This window comes from Rhinolophus hipposideros, assembly GCF_964194185.1.
Source record: "Rhinolophus hipposideros genome assembly, chromosome: 1".
Classification (NCBI taxonomy): Eukaryota; Metazoa; Chordata; class Mammalia; order Chiroptera; family Rhinolophidae; genus Rhinolophus; species Rhinolophus hipposideros.
In genome coordinates, this window is record NC_138047.1 from 89,817,760 (window position 1) to 89,835,231 (window position 17,472).

The 17,472-nt window shown below is 33.2% G+C and overlaps 1 protein-coding gene and 1 long non-coding RNA gene across 6 annotated transcripts in view; one reads left to right on the plus strand and one right to left on the minus strand.

The window, feature by feature from the left end:
- LOC308500793 overlaps positions 1–13,251 on the plus strand; it is a 35,907-nt gene extending 22,656 nt beyond the window's left edge. The window contains exon 3 of the long non-coding RNA XR_013993781.1: positions 10,524–13,251. This is a non-coding gene — a long non-coding RNA (uncharacterized lncRNA). The remainder of the gene's footprint in view (positions 1–10,523) is intronic.
- Positions 1–17,472, minus strand: part of PCDH7 (protocadherin 7) — a 409,833-nt gene that overhangs the window by 87,350 nt on the left and 305,011 nt on the right. The window lies entirely within an intron of this gene.

Below are 17,472 nucleotides of genomic sequence, written 5' to 3' on the forward strand. Positions count from 1 at the left end.
AATAAAAATATACACAGAAGTAGCCTAAGTAGATGTCAAAGGCTTGGTAAAATTAACTTTGGCAGATGTCCAATAACACATCATGACTCTGTCCCCTCAAGGGACTTTAATTAAATGTTTGGTCACTCAGGGCCATCCAAACAATATGGCAATGCATGAGACAAAATTACTTAAAAACGTAATGGTATCGGGAGCTCTGTGCGGATGCAAAAAATAATAGAGGTTTCTTTGAAAATTAAATGCTAGCAAAAGTATAATTAAGTGAACTCAAGTAAATTAACTCTCTTTGGGTGGGCTCTTGGTGGGCTCTTAAATATTAAGGGGAGTAATTTATTATCAAAGAAAGATATCTATTCCTATGACCAAGACTGGAGAATATACATCCACAAAAATTCCACTATTTCATCTGTATAGTCGAGTAAAGGGAAAATGAGCTTATTACCAGATGCAGCTGATTTATTCTTTATAGGATTTAGTCAAACTTGTATAAACTTGTGTGTAAAGAGAAATGCACCTTTTTAATGAAAATCAATACAATCTCAACATTATTTTTTTTTTGGTCCGATATGTGTGACCAAGCACTTGTGCTATTACACCACAGAAAGGTAGGCTGAGGCTAACGGTTATTATGAGTGAGTAATTAAGTAGTTTTCTAAGTCATTTTGCCTCATTGTTCCTGAATCTCTTCAACCTGTAGTAGAAGGAACTTAGAGAAGAGGATCGCTAAGATTACTTTTAGCTTAATATTTTATACATGGAAGAAAATAATTGTTCCTATAGTAAATATGCAGAACATTTCAGTTATATTTCTATAAATAATGAAGATAAGATAATACATAATTAATAAGAAATGTTATCTTTATTCTAATTTCTTTAAGTTAATAGAAACATACAATTGAATTCAGAGATATTTAATTCAACTACTTTGAACTAACTAAAATTATTATTTACCCTAGAATACTGGGAAAAAGAAAATGTACATTGATCTAACTCAAGTTGAGAATTATTTTATTATATATTCAAAACTATTTAACTTAATAGCACTTGGGGCTCAAATAAAATGACACTAAAATGACATGAAGCTTAACCACTGGAATCAAAAAATTATGTAAATTATTATTACTATTATAAATATGATAAGTATTCTCAACCTATACAATTTTATTGTCATGTTCTTAATGAGTGTCAAAACAAGGCTGAAGGACTAGAACCAAAACAATTTTTTTTTTTAAATAATAGTTAACAATGTTGTTAAAAGTGTCATTGGGTAGAAAAGTGTTTTCATTTAGATTATTTTAAGAACATGTTTAAGAAGGTGTGAAAGTCATATAGATGCCAATTGTCCTCAAGGACTCATGGAACATTTCTTCCCAGAATAAAAATTTGCTTCAAAATTGGTTGTCATCCAAGTTAATTCAAATATAATCAATCATAGACTTAAAAAAAAAAAAAAAGGAAAGCAAGAAAACATAAAAATGAGCTTAAGGAATGATAGTATGATATATTAAATCCAGGCAAATATCACAGTTTTCGAAATAAATTCTATGAGAGAAACTTGAAATGTTTCCTATTAATTGGACTGGTCTGTATAAAGGGAAAAGTTGCTTCAATATCTACTGAGTCTTGTACCTATGTTTTTCCCCAATAAGAATGGAACAATAGGCTTTAGGTCTGCAGTCAGTTACATGTGGCAGTGTCAGCCTGTAAATGACTTTCCAATTCTGTGCATCACTGCCTCCGTTGATTCTTCTACTTGGCTCTGCTTATTCTATTGTTCCCCTTTCGAATGACTGTATCGAGAATCCCCTACTCCAAGACTCCGTCATTATCTGAAGTACATGTGTGTATATAACAGAGTATTTACTAGGTTTGCCACTAGATTGCCAGCACAGTTGGTGTGAAAGGCTGCCAGGCAATTAACTTTCTCATTCAGTAATTTCCAAAAATATTACCTGGATTGTAAGACAGTTTTTACCTCTCTAATTACACCACTTGTCAAATTATACTTGTTCTTAGGAAGCTCATTAAAAGTAATAAACGTTTAAAAAATCATCGTTGTAACTAAATGTCATATCTATCATTTACTTCTCAGGTAAGCACACTCAGCCTAACTAGATTACTGTCCATTTTGTCTGACAGGTTTATACGTTTTTTGGTTAAATTTGCTTCGATGGACTGGCAGAGGTAAATGAATATTTAACAAATGAATTAATATCGATTACACAACCATCAATAATATTTAAGATGAATTCCAAAGAGCCTCACAATTAGAAATACTCTATTAAACAGAATGGATTAGAACAAAATATATGGTAATAATTCTTTCAGTGAAAATGTGTATCACATAATTTCTTAGCACAAATATATGTTTATCTTGGAATTAATTGGTAGACTTTTTTTTTTTTACTTTGTTTTCTGTGTGTGTGTGTGTGTGTGTGTGTGTGTGTGTGTGTGTATGTGTGTGTGTTTGGATGTATCATACCAACGCCAAATTTCCCCTAGTGCTCCTATAAAAAATTTTCAATGCTGCAATTTCTTGTTTCACAGCAGATTCTCATTCAGCCTCTTATTGCTTTCAATTGTCAAAGGGTATTTCAACTTAATTAGATATTTAAATCCTGAGAATCTCCCGTGAGTATCTACTAGATTTCTCTATTCTTTAAACTCCTGTCGTACTTTCTAGATTCTTAAGGCATGTAGAAATTTACACATACATTTTTCTTGTTTTGGTATTTGTTTTGTCTTCCCTTCAAGAGTGTAAAGATCTTGTATAGACATCTCATATAGCTTACCATTCTGACTGTGTTGTGTGTACTCAGGTGCTAAATAGGCCTTTCCTAAAGAAATGAATGGATGAAGAAATGACTGGTTGTAATGATGGATATATACATCCATCATATATATCCATCATGGACTATATCATGTTACTTTGTTAGCTTAATTCAGTAATAGCATCAGAGTACTACAGTGTTAACTGGTATGTGACCTTCATTATCAGATGCCTCTTTGTCGCCAGAGTCCAAATCATTTACAGACACACCAGCAAACTTTTATTTTCTTCTAAATGTACCAGTACAGAGAAGCTCATGTGTGTTTTTATATAGAAATCCATGTAATTGGCCTGAATGCTAGGGCTGTTCTCTCTGAATCACTACTGTTGAAAGTGACAATGTTTATTCTATTCAATAGATTATGCTTTAGGACCATGCTTTCATTTTTCTATTTTCCATGATGATTTTGTTTAGACGAAAATTGGAGAAGAGAGGACTATCTAAATAGAATCAAAAAATAATGTCAATTTCTGGTAGGTGCAGACAGAGAACACAAAAAGGTAACATGGCTGGGCTTTTGTACTTATAAAAGGCAAAATCTATTCGAAACTTGGGAAAACAGACAGTAAGAAAGAAAAAGTCTCATATACTTACAAATATTTTATATAAAGCACATTTTGTGTACTTTTATGAACGGACTTAACCAAAGACCAAACTTATTACTAAATCTTCCCTAAACACTGAATTTTTTTTAAATAAGCAAATTCTTATGAGGTAAATAAAGAAATTGGAATATTCATTGACACATGCATATATAATTGAGAAGTGTCTCATTTGAATATTTTGTTAATGGATGGACACTTAGGAAAATGTCATAGAGACAGAATATAAACAGTCAATGTTTTTAAAGATGAAGGTGGCATGTGGCATCTGTTTGCATTAAATACATTGCTCCTCTTTACACTTGAGCTCAGCTATGTTCCAAGTGGGTGAAATGTCTTCCACCAGAGTCCTACTGATTAATAACATTAACACTTGGGTGAAAATCTAACGTTCCCTTATAAGCAAGAAACAAAGCCCTGCATGCTCTTTTTTTATCTCAGATTCATGTGTCTTTAAAATAAAGTGATATTTGCAATTAAATGATTAAACACATTCTTTTGACGCTTTCATTATTTTTTTAATCACTTACAGGATGCATTCTTAGCCTCAAAGAAACAACACTGTAACTATAACTGACTTAGTTCTAAAATTTGAGAACTACATTATGATACTGTGCCCATAGTTTATCTAGCATCTCCTCTTTCACAAAGATGAGGTGTTTCCTAGGAAAGCACTTAAAGAATACACACACACACACACACACACACACACACATATCTATATATATATATAATTATAATTTATATCATAAGGCTCAACCCTAAGACCTAGTAGCATGCCAGTTTACTGAGGTGAATGAAACAATTGTCATTTGAGATTTTAAAAGCCAGCTACTTCCCAAAGTCATTATAGTCCACAATTACATTTTTATAACCTATTAACACCCAAAGTTTTGTAGACCCCAATATATACACTTCTACATGAGAGATCTTAAAAAATTAGTATCTGTAAATTTTAATTTATTTTAACAATTCAACTATAATAAGTTTCTCTGCAATTCAAAAACTTTAACAAAGAAAATGCTGTATATGCCTGGAAATATAGTTTCTTAAAGTTAACATTTTTTCTGTGTGGGAGAAAGGTATTAAAATATAATATTTCAATTGAAATTAATCACAAAAAGGAAGAAATAAAAATCTCATTTAAAGAAAAAAAGGGCAAGGGTATTTGTGAAGAAGTGGGTTTCCATGTCAAATTCATATGTGCTACTGTGAAACATAAATGCTTTGTTATTCGTATGTTCCTATAACATTGAGGGACAAAACATGTAACAATAATATAGTCCATAATAGTAAAAGGAATATAATTGCAAATAGAAATAGTAGAATTTAGAATAGTAATGGTAAGAAAGCCAAAATATGACATTGGCAGCAGTTAGAAAATAACATGAAATGGTATAGAACTAAAATTATGGCAGGCTGATATAATCATTTGATAAATCATTTGATAAAGCTACCTTATACTCCGAATTTTTAAAAACTTAGATAATAAACATAATAGGGAGAGATATTCAAATACATTGCAGCTCCAAAGAGAAATCTGCAGGTAAATTAGCCTAATTGGAATCCACAATACTGCACTAGGGGCACACCAGACCATTGGAACCGCCTGGCACCTTTAAGCATTCTGCCCTTCCCATGTAATGGCACCAAGAGGAAACAGAATCTTTAGTTTTGCTAATTTAATAACATTCAGATTACTTCCTTTAAGTCAATTAAGTTAACTTTTTCAGTTACTTTCTTATCTCCTCACACAGAAAAGAGGTGCTGAAAGATTTTTTTTTTTGATATGTTAAACGCCTTGGATTTAGATATTTAGAAAGCAAGGCAGCTCTTTACAAAGTTGGTATCTCACTCTTTTCAAGTTTCTACCCACTGTAAGAGGTCTGTGTCACTTTGCATATTGTAATTTCAGCTGTAACATTAATAATCATCAGCCCTTTTTGGTCATATTAATTTAGACGTTAATAATCTTTAATCCTTCTTTTAGTTGTTACATTTGCTCTGGCTGTTTGAATTTACATGTTGCTCCCAAGACATTCTGATTTGATTTTTGCATTAAAAGTTGTTCCAGGGTCCAGGTGCTCGACCTGTTTCAGGTGAGCATTTTATTATCATTCCTGCTAAAAGTAATGTTAAACAACCAGTAGATTTTAGCTAGGTAACCTATTATTTTAAGATATATTTTGCTCAATGATATAAGGAAATTAAAAGAATTATAAAATGAAGCCGCCAACTCCTAGAAAGTATAAACTTCAGCTGCAGGGACAGCACACACTCATGACAGGATGTGGGACAATGATAGTTAGTAGGTGACAAACAGCAAGTGAGTGTTAACATACAGGGTGTCATAAAGTTCCAATAAAAGACAGTACAAAGAGGGATGTGAGAGGAACAGGGAAATCTCACCAGAAGATTAAGGAATCAAACTGAGTTTTGGCACATGCAAAGAATCTAAGTCAGGGGAATTGAGAGAAAGATGATGTAGATTGAGGAACAGCTGGAACAAATGTACGGAAGCAAGGCAACACTCATTTATGTTTGGAGGACAGGATGTAAAGTTTGGAAAAATAAGTTGGAAAAGTCTCAATGTCTGGATAACAAAAGTGGGAATTTTGGCAGGACTGGTGGGAGAAGGACTCTGAGTCAGCGGTGGCATTATGAAAATGATGTTTTACAGGATTAGCCTGGTGATGGGTGTGCTGAATTGTGGAAGTGAGAAGAGACAGAAGTAGGAAGACTAGCTGGTCTGTCTCTGAAAGAACACATGTGGGCATTGAGGGGAGTAAGAATAAAATGGACTATGTGACTTCACTTTGTGCTTTTCAAAATCCTATCTAAATTTTAGCATCTATAAAGAAAACCATAGATTTCCAATAGAAAAGGTATCCTACCTGTTGCAAAGAGAGGACTCTGGAAAAATGATATCTCAAAAAAAAAAAAAAAAAAGAGAACATCAAAGCTATTCAGTAAAAAGCAATTCAATTCAATTCCTGGACGGATAGCAGTCACAACATAGCATTTAACTACTTAACAAAAAAAAAAAAAAAAAAAGAAGAAGAAGGAGAAGGAGAAGGAGAAGGAGAAGGAGAAGGAGAAGGAGAAGAAGAAGAAGAAAAGAGGAGGAGGAGGTGGAGGAGGAGGAAGAGAAGAAGGAGAAGAAAACCATCTACCTTTATTCTGAAAGGACAAGATTGGATTATGTTATTTTCATTTGTTCTTTCTAACAAATGATTCCTATGATAAACCATGCAGTCAGATGCTGGGATCATCAACAGCTCAGCATATTCAACAAAGATTATAGTGTGACAGAAACAGAGGTCCTTTTATAATTGCATGTGCAGATACATTTTTCAGAATCCCTCATGCTTATTATAATTTTCTGAATACCGGTCATTTATTTTTATTTCCCACAAAGCCTTTTTTATTTGGGAGAAGAGACTTGAGGGCAAAGACCAGATAACTGGGACTCTTATGTTCCTCAAGAAAAATATATGTTTTAAATCTTTCCTCACAAAATGATCTTTGAGTTGAATTCATTGCATTATTACCAACTGCCTCTCAATAAAATTACAAAAAACAAAATCAAAACAAAACAGATCCCAGGTACATTGTAAACTCCAAGTCAAGAGTCTGTAAGTTCTTGATGTTCAATGATAGATTCCTTTGTGCAGTTCCGAAATATTTAGTGGTGAAGATGATATTACTAGTCAAAGGTTGATGGTACCAAAAGTGGACGGAAGTCTGTTATCAGTTTAACAAAAATTCAAAATATTTGTCCTGGGATCATGGTATATAGAAGATACATTTGTGTAAGCCAAGGTTAATAAGAAACTGCTGAGAGTCCATTCCTTCCTACACCAATTATACACTTCCCTAAATGTCTCAAACACAAAACTGGCAGAGATAATCAAAACCCCGACACAAAATTCCATTAGCCTCCTATTAGTATAGAAAATCATGACCTTAACACTTAGATTGGATTCTTGCCAAATTAACAATCATCCCTTTCTATGAAATGATAGAAAAATATTTTATTAGAATACAACTGATAAAAGTAAATTAATGTCATAATATTCAAATACAAACATCACAGAACTAGAAGACATCTATTTTCTGCTGAAAAATATATATATATATATATAAAGCATCATAAACTACTTCCTCTATGCTTAAACAAACACACACACACACACACACACACACACACACACGCACCAGTTTTAAAAAGATCAAGTCTTTTTCTATTTAAGACAAAGTGTAAGGTTTTTCTTCAGAAGATTGCAGACCTGAGAAGGTGTCAACTCAAGGTTGCTATTTTTATGCTGTGATGGTTTCAGTTCTGCTGCTAACCATGAAAAACATGTGATTCTGTGCTGTTTTATTGTACTTGTTAAAAATTAAATTTAAAACAAAGGTCATTATTTAAGGGCTTTAATACATAGATTAAGAAATAGAATCAAACTCAACTGTAATTCTAGGATGGCAACTTACGATATGAGAAAACATGAAAAAAATATATATATAAATATATAGAATCCAGAGATGATTACACTATGGTTACAAATTACTTATCTCTATTTAAGTTCAATTCGTTCCTGCAAAATACTCTATCCATACAGCTTTTCTGTTCTATTTTTAGTATATGTGGTTCAGTCATTAATTCATCAAACATTGATTATGTAACTCTCAGGTGCCAACTTCCTGGAATACTAGTAAGTTGGGATAAATAGAATCTCTGTCTTCAAGAGACTCACAGTTCATTTGGAGAGACAGTCGTGTAAACCCATTGTTACAATAGAGTGAGATGTGTTAACAGATGCTTGTATGATGAGGCTGTGATGATAGATAGATAAGTCATATTTGCTTGGGGAGTTAAGAGGGCCTTGTACTAAAAGTGGCCTGTGAGCAATCTTTCGAAGAAAGAACTGGAGTTTCTAAGGCAGGTTCAACAAAAATCAACAAATGAAAATGATAAGTAGTCATGTGAACTAAGTAACTAAGATTTGGGTACAAATAATACCCACCCTGAAATACATTAGTGTAGGAGAGGACAGACCATGTGAAGGTGGGGACCTGGCTATAAATACAAGACAGTAAAGGGACCCTGAAAAATTTATGTAGCCCCATTTTCGATCTCTAAAATATAGATTTAGAAAATGGATTGACAAGGTTGTTAAAGGTAGTATGACTCAGTTCTTTGAGTTCTAAAGTAACTTACAAAGATTATGTACCTAATTATACCTATTTTTGTCCAGTGTTTGTAGAAGTGGAGGTCACTCCATTATAAAGATGGACTTCTTAGAGACAGCAAGGCCAATGGCAAATTTCCCATTTATCTTTAATATAAACATGATTTCAGTAAAACGAGGGACCTACAGTGACGTCTTTTCGTATTATTTCATTGTCATTAATGCCCATGAAGCTAATTAATTGTTGAGCAATTAATTCTTGAACAAATTCTTAAAAACTCTTCATAATAAAGTATGGGTCACATTGAAAAGACACCATTTACAACCAAATAGCACCTGTGCAAATGATCGGTCCTGCAATCTCATTGGGTAAATATATTTTTATTTTTCCCAATACTTCCATTGTATTTCTGAGCCCATAGTAATTGCCAGTAAAATTATGTCATGTGAAAATTATTTTTTCATGTTTACTCCCACCTATATATATTTAGTATAATAAATAATAGTTTTGCAGTGTGTATGATAGAATGCAGTGGTTACAAAATCAACATGCAATTCCAAAATAAGAATAATTTTATAAACTGTTTCTTGAAATTGATGGGCAATGAATCTGACATAAACCTAGCATTTTGCAAGAATTGCCTGAGGGCATGCTTCCTGAAGCATTTTCTTAAAGCCAAATTGTAGACTGAACACAGGGACCTTAAAAGAAAATGCTGAGCACCTAGTGTCACAGCCAGAGATGGGCCTTCACGATAACTACTGACTTATGGTCCAACATAGTAAACATTTGTTGTTTTTGCTGCCAGCATCTGCTTCCCCTATTTTTAGTGTGAATACACTATTTAGATTGGGAATACTATCCCCTTTCAGCTTTTAGCCCATGCTGCTGTGGACTAAGTCTCATCTCTAGTTCCAAGGTAGACACATGATTTGGGCCTAAGCCAATGAGAATATCACTTTCTCCCACCCACGTAATTGGTTCAGGTACCATGTGACATGTGACCCTATCAGAGACCTTGAGACTGAGCTGGAATGGGTAGCAGCGGTTATATTTTAACCGTAGAAGACAATGATTTGTCTGTGGATGTTAAAAGAGATCAAGACGTAGAGAGAATAAAACAGGACCTTGGTGGCCACAATTGACCTTGTATCAAGTTGTGCCAGGTCAAATTCGAAATTTTCAAATCCCTTAACAGATAAACTTCCCAGCTATTAAAGCTAATTTGGGTGAAGTTTTCTGTCACTTGGCAATGTAATTAACAAGTACAATCAATTTTAACAATTTATGCCTTATCCCTCTTACCAGCAAGAAAAAAAAATGTAGCTTATTTCTTGACTGGCTACTTGCTTCCTGTCCTACCTTTCATTGTCTGAATTCCTCTCAATTGCATATGCCTACCTGGCTCCGCTGTTAGGTAGCTGTAAGCCTATACAACCTATACAATCTCCAAACTGTTAGCTAAATCACACGCTGTCAGTGACTTTGTAAGGAATGGGTTATGTTGATCCTAACTAAATGGTCTTTCATGGGACCTGATGCTTGTAATTACTCTACTCTCATTTCAGCTTACCTTCCCTGAAGCCCTTTTCAAGTAGCAATATAAAAATGTGCTTTTACATTATACCCACAGCATGCTATTCTGTTTCTGGTTTACAGCTGAATTATACCATGTCGTCATAGATGTCTTTTTCCTCACTAGTGCTTTTTTTCTCAAAAGGTTTTTTGTTCTTGTACATTGTGGGACGCTGTTAACACAACATTCTGATGCCACGTTCTTTCTAAATCCTTTGGAAGAAAAACTGACAGTGCACTGGGTTAAGTGCATTTCCTTTATTGAATGGCAACAGCAACCTTACTTAAGGAATTAAGCTTTTCCCTTTTCTCTTTTCAACAGCACCAGTGTGATGCTTTCTTCTGAAAACTTGAGTGTCTGGCATATGGAAAAATCAACTATTCGTAGCAAAAGCTGGAGGCTTCTGATGACTTTTGTGGGCATCCCATATAAATCCGTTGCATTGGAAATAACAGGTCTGTCCTTGCAGAAATGAAGAGAAGGTCTGCAAAGTAATTCTCTGCTAATCAGAGCAAATTAGTCTTGGATCCTACTAACATGGAAAGAGTCTAACTGGCACCAAGCCTTGGGACTAGTAATAATTCTATTACCATGGATTAGAAAGTGTCAATATTTATATCCCTTAGTACGATGTAATCTTTATTTTAAAAAAATAGAATAAGTTTTACCCAGTATTCTAATACTCTAATTATTAATGTGCTTTTGAAGTTGGTAAATATATACCTTGTGTGGAGACTGAGTATAGCCATACTTAAGAAGTCCAGAAATATGTCCCATTAACCTCTCAGTTTTCAAAATTCCTAAAATGTTCTTATTCATTTACCTGTCATTTAATAATGTTTAATAATTAGTAATAGCTTTATTTTATACATTTATTCAAAAGAGTATTCACTGAGTACCTATAATTGAACCCATCTTGAACTGCACAGTAGTGATATAATTATGTGAAACGGGAAGGAGAGGTCCCTTTCCTTATGGAATTCATATTCTAACAAATCCTCACACAGGCAATTCCTTAATTAAAATTTAGAGGAGTGCAAATATTATGCAACTTATATTTATTATTGTTAAAATATATATCCAAGCCACAAGTTACTACACATGCAACACTTTAAACATTTCACAATTTGATTTTTGAATTAATTATAATAATTCAATAAACTGGATGGGAGCTCATCTGAATGCTTTTTAATGAGACAAAATAAATGGTGTCTCCCATTCCATCAAGCACGATGGGACAGTGTTAATCAGGCATGCAGTAAGGAACCCAAAGCATCCGAGTAATCCGACAAAAGAGATGTGCTAGAAACAGAGAAAGACAGTTTTATTTTCCTTTTCTTCAAAGTGTTTACCATCTGTAAGACTTTAGAAAACCTGGAAGAAAGTACAAAACAAACGTAATTGTTGTGTCACTTCTTTACAGTATTCTTCTAAGATGTAAACTAACTGTTGAAATATAAAACAGGGACCAGAATTACAACCCCGAATTGTTAAAAAAAATAAAATAAAATAAAATACATTGAAATGTTAATTGAAGAATCACTACACGGATTAAATCAAATACATTTTTCTTTCAAATGGGCACTTAATCCCTTTCTTACTTCTCTCAAGTTAGTTCTGAGTTTAGAATTAAATACTAGTGTGAAGGAAGGAAATGATCAAAATGAACGACGTATAGGTAAAGACACCTGATGTATTTGCCCTTGCAATCATGAGAGACATCCAATTAAATAAGACCCTTCAGAACTCCAGGAAACAACATTGGTTTCAAATTTTAGAAAGAATGAATTGATAAAGAAAGCTCTAAAATCAATCAGCCATCCAATCAATCAATCAACTAACTGAGCAGCCGTTCTCTTTGCCCCTACTGTATTTCTCTTTTGTTACAGATGAGTGCATTTTGAGAAGTAAGTTCTGAAAAAGGCAAAATGACAATTGTTTGATTCCGATGGAGTAACAGTAATTAGATAATCAGGGAAAGGCAGAGACAGTGGCTCTTATTACAGTGAGCATTTGTCCAAAAGAGGCAGCTGTGCATGCCCAAAGTTTGTAATCCTTAAATTAAAAAAAATAAATAAGTGATGACCAAGTTTTGAGGGCACTGGTGGGCACTTTGAAGATTATGAATTGACAATCATGTTATTAGAGAGTGGACAAATGCAAGGGGATTTGCTTTTGAGTATTTGCCCTCAACAACAGCTGAGGAGAAATCCACATAAAGTTCTTCATTAATCTTCAAGAACATTTAGAGTACATCTTATCTGTTTTGTTTTAATTTCTGTTATGTAGCATTTGTATAGCCAGATGATAAAGAAAGTTTCATGTACTTGAAAATTAAACCTATTTTTTAAAAATTGTAAATATGTTAGTTAACTTGAAACCATATACTGTCAAATTTAAGTACCCAGATACTGTCAAAATCAAATATAAATGAGCACTATTGTGTACAGAAAGTTATAGTAGCAATTATAGTCCTTTCATTCTCTTTTATCTCTTTATATCAATTATTAAATAAACCATTTGCATGTTTATATATTCTTATGATGGATTTGTAATGTATAAATTTATAGTTATTTCTGTGCAAAAATAAAATATTACGTTAGAATCATTTCTCTTTTGAGAAGGATATATTTTAATATGATGGATTTAAGTACCATTTAAACAAAAATAATGTATTTAAAAATGTTTAACTTGTGATGCCTTAGAATACTCACTTCAAAATAATTTGCCTCTTTGGATAATTAAATCTATGTCACTTTAGAACAGGATTTCCAAAAGATTTATGTGTGCATGTTTGTGTATACATACTTTTAGAAATGCCTTCAAAACATGAGGATTTTTTAAGTCTATGCCTAAGTAATTGAAGGCATTATGTATACTTTGAAACAAAATTAAACATTTTCAATCACTGGAAAACAACCACACTTTGCACAAACTAAAAGTTAGATAATTTGAGTATGGCAAGTGCAATGGAGAAGTTTTGAAATATGTAATATTAATAAAATTTGTTTAATATAATCCTTATAATATATAAACCTCATAACAACCCAAGAAGAAGTCATTTGTCCATATTCACATCCTCTATAAATAGTGGAACCGCTGTTTTAGCCCAAGAGGTCTGACTCTAGAGTTAAACATGGTGTGTGTATACTTATTCTAGAAAGTAAAATCATTTATAAGCTGCATCTTACTACAAACATGGGAATCATTAATGTTAAGTAGGATGTTGCACAAATGTCTTACTAAGGAGGCATAGACTGGAATATTTATCCTAGCTAAGCCTCAAATTTCATCGCCAAAATTTAACTACTTACACATATCTATTTCATTAATAATAAGCATAAAGGGAGTGCTCAAACATACTGTTTGACAAAGTTACAGCTAAGATTTAAATAGCCTTCACTATTTTGGTAGGTGGAACAACCTACAAAATGCTACTGATATGAAATCAGTCAAATGTTGCTAACTTACTCATACACAAGTCAACCAGGTAACAATAGATAGGCGGGGTTGCTATAGGTAGCAAGATTGCAAATGATGTGAAGAATGAAACAGTGTGTTCCAGACAGAAATAGTTTAAAATCACTCTTCAAGTATTGCAAAGGGTCTTATCAATAAAAGATACAATTATAAACGATATAAAACAGGTGACAGTGCCCTCTTGAGGATGCTACTGAAATTTGACACCAGTTATCTATCTGAGAATTCTGAAGGTAAATTGATGTTCTTTTCTGTATCATGATATCACTGCCTTTCAGTTTCAGAATTTTAAGAAAACACAATGCAATTAATTATTCACATTGATTCTTCACACTTTTCCTCAAACGGCAGCCTTTGTAATACTATCAAATTTAATGCAAGAATACAGATAGTGTAGTTTCGGTTTTCATAAGTACAGGAAAGATATGTTGCAATAGCTGAGCATACAGAGAGCATCATGGCTTAGTATTGAGGATTTCAACCAAAAATGTTTTATTAACACATACCCATGCCAACCTATAGCAAATCAGGAATTGTATGCAACAGAAGATTCGAAATATGTTGCCATGATTTGTATTAGCCTGCCATTCTGCTTATCATGCCATGGCCATAGAAAAGGCATGACAGAGGTGAAAGTCAAAGTAAAATAACAGTCTTGGGAGTCACTCTCCAAAACTTGGTTGCTGGATGTTAAACCTGGTGCAGGGAATGAGGGCCAAAAAGCCACTGCATTTTCTTTTTGCATTTGTGTTTCAGCTCTGGAAAATTGAGAAATATGTACGTAAAAGTAACTAACTTTGTCCAAAATTGAAAAAAAAAAATGGAAAGAAAGCTATAATTAATCTTATAATTAGATTTATTTTCCCAAGAAAGTAGTCCAAATAACCAATTAAATAGCACAGAGATTATTTTATAATTATTTGCTAAAACACCAAATTATATTACTAAGAATACCAACATTGTTTCACCACTTAGTAGTAGCAATTACTCAGTAGTTTACAAGTACGGTTCTAATTGATTATCCAAGATAAAATAAATTACTATTATCTTTTTAAAATTCATATAAAATACATAAAATTGAGAGTCTTTAGCCCTCTGGCATGAGCAAACGGAGAAATAACCATCAGTGAAATATAAAACCAGTGTCCTGTTAGTCTGTTTTACGTGTTTGTACTGATAATTAAATGAATAAAGGAAATGAAAAGGGAGGATGCAAAATATATTTTTGTCAAATAGTCCGCATTTTCATAGAAATATGGCATGTGATTAACAATGTATTGTTGTAAAAAAGGTATATATTTTAAATGTGCAGCAATAGTGTTATACCTCGGCTTTTCTCTGTGCAGCCTTGAACATAAATTTTGAAATCCACTTTGTTAATGGTGAGGACACCTGGCCTTCCACGCAATTTACTAATTTCTTGCTGCCCACCAAAATGTGGAATTTATTATATTCCATGAAACCTATCATTATTTTGCCTCCAAGGCATGCACCACTATTTTCTATTTACCTACGTATGTATTTATTTAAATAGGCAGCATTTATCTATTAAAGAGAGTGCTACTTTCTGGCATGAATTCCATCCAAAGCTGCCATCTTCTCTCTTTTCTCTTATCATAAGACATCCTTAGAGAAAAGTAAACTCCATCCAACAGTCTCCATTCTCTAATCTCCCATCCAGTTTTAAGCTCCTTACATTTTAACCTGTGCCTTTGCCATGCCAGAGTTGTTCTCTTGAAAGTTTATAAAGATCTACTTCATAAACTGAATAGTCTGCTCAGGACTCATCCTCTCTTCATCACCTGAAAATACCGAGACCCTGAAAACTCCTTGGCCTTCATGATGTCAGACTGTCTTGGTTTTCCTTCTCTGAATGTTCCTCTTAAGTCAGATCTTACATCCACCCACATACACACATTACCTAAGCTTTATTGCTCTCCACAGTATTTTTCTTTTTTTTCCCGTTCATCTCTATAATTGTTTCAGAAATTCCGTGGATTTAAACTCACTTCCATGAGAACGGTTTGTGTACCTATATTTCTAAATTTATCCTCGTCTTAGATTTTAATTCTTTTTTCTCCCCCCTCTCCCTATATTCCTGGTTATCTTCCTATGTTTAAAAAATATTTTAAGCACCTCAAACATTATGTCAGAAATTAAACACATCAAATACCTCCATAAGTCAATTGTCTATATTTTCTGTTCTCTAAATGTGTTAATGTCTATTGAATCACCAATAATTTTCTTGGAATCTTCCCTTTATTGTGCCTTCTCATCAAATTAGCTTTCATATTTTGTACATTTGTTTTCTTTACTATTTTTCTCATATGTAACTTCCTCTTAATTATAGAAGACCTTGTGTAATCTGGCCCCATTTTACCTTCCTAATATTTTCTGTGCCCTATGATCATTCAATTGTAATATTAGTTGACAGAGATTAAGTGTTTTTTTCACCTTTATTCATCTTTCTAAGCTATTCCTGCCCTTTCTCAATGTTCATATATCCAAATTATGTATTTTTTTCTTCTGCAAGTGAATGGCATTTACTCTATCAAAATCCGTTTAATCCCCTCACATAAAGATAACACAAGCAACTCAGACTACTTTAAGCCAGACATTTGACACTAAATTCTTTATGTGCATTATTTTTCTGAAAGCAATGTCTTTCTTCTGTTATCTATCACTGAAATTTATCCATATTTTTATGGTAGTTATTACACTTTTTGAATATCACATTTGTTTTTGTGTAGTTCTCTCCCACAAAGGAGTAAAATACTGAGGTCAACATTCATATATGATCTTTCCCCAATGCTCAGCGTAAACTCCAAAGAGAATAAGCTAGGATATTCTCTTTACTTGAAGCATAAACTATTCATAAATGCATACACACATACATACATAAATATATGTATATACTATAATATGTATTCTGTACGTATATACCTAAACAGAAACCTATATATAATGATTTTGATGCATTACCACAACACTATTCACCAAAAATGTCAAATATTCACCATGTCAATGTAATTAACAATCACCGAGGCAACATGCAAAGATCAAAAGGAAATGAGATACCTCTGTGGGGAAAAAAGTCCTAGCAACAAGAATATCTGACTCACTGCTGATACTCTAATATTTTGATGATTACTAGGGGTAGCTACATAGCTACAATTTTGCTATCCTCCAATCTTACCAGAAAAAAAAGGAAGAAGAAGAAGAAAGAAAATAATAGTCACTCAAATAACAAACATATAAACTAAAATCACACTTTTAACAACTTGTACATATTCAAATGATACTGTGTGACTGACTGCTTCGCATTTCCACATTACTGAGACAGGCTACACAGTCAGCTGATGGAAGACTTAGTGCCCTAACTCGATGAACACTCTGTGGATCAGAAATACTAGTATCTAGTTGCAGAGGGAATGCCGCCTGGATTCACATGATTACCTTTCTGATTAACTTTCCTACTCCCATCGCTACCATTTGTCCCCTGTTGCACACGAGTCTCTGGAAGGAAATTATATACTCAATTCTCTGAACAGAAAGTTTTTTTTTTAACCCTTGGTTTGTTTTATGCTCCTTATATAGTGTTTATTTATTCCGTAGAAATATTACAATGTGCTATTATAAAGCAGAATTACTTTCTTTAGAAATAACAAATCATTCAGTGGCATTTCTATATCTTCAACATAAGGAAGGATGTTGATTGGGCTAAAAAGCTACATAAGCATATTGGAACAGTTTATTGGAGGGGAAATCACCCTGCCCTAATGAAAATGTG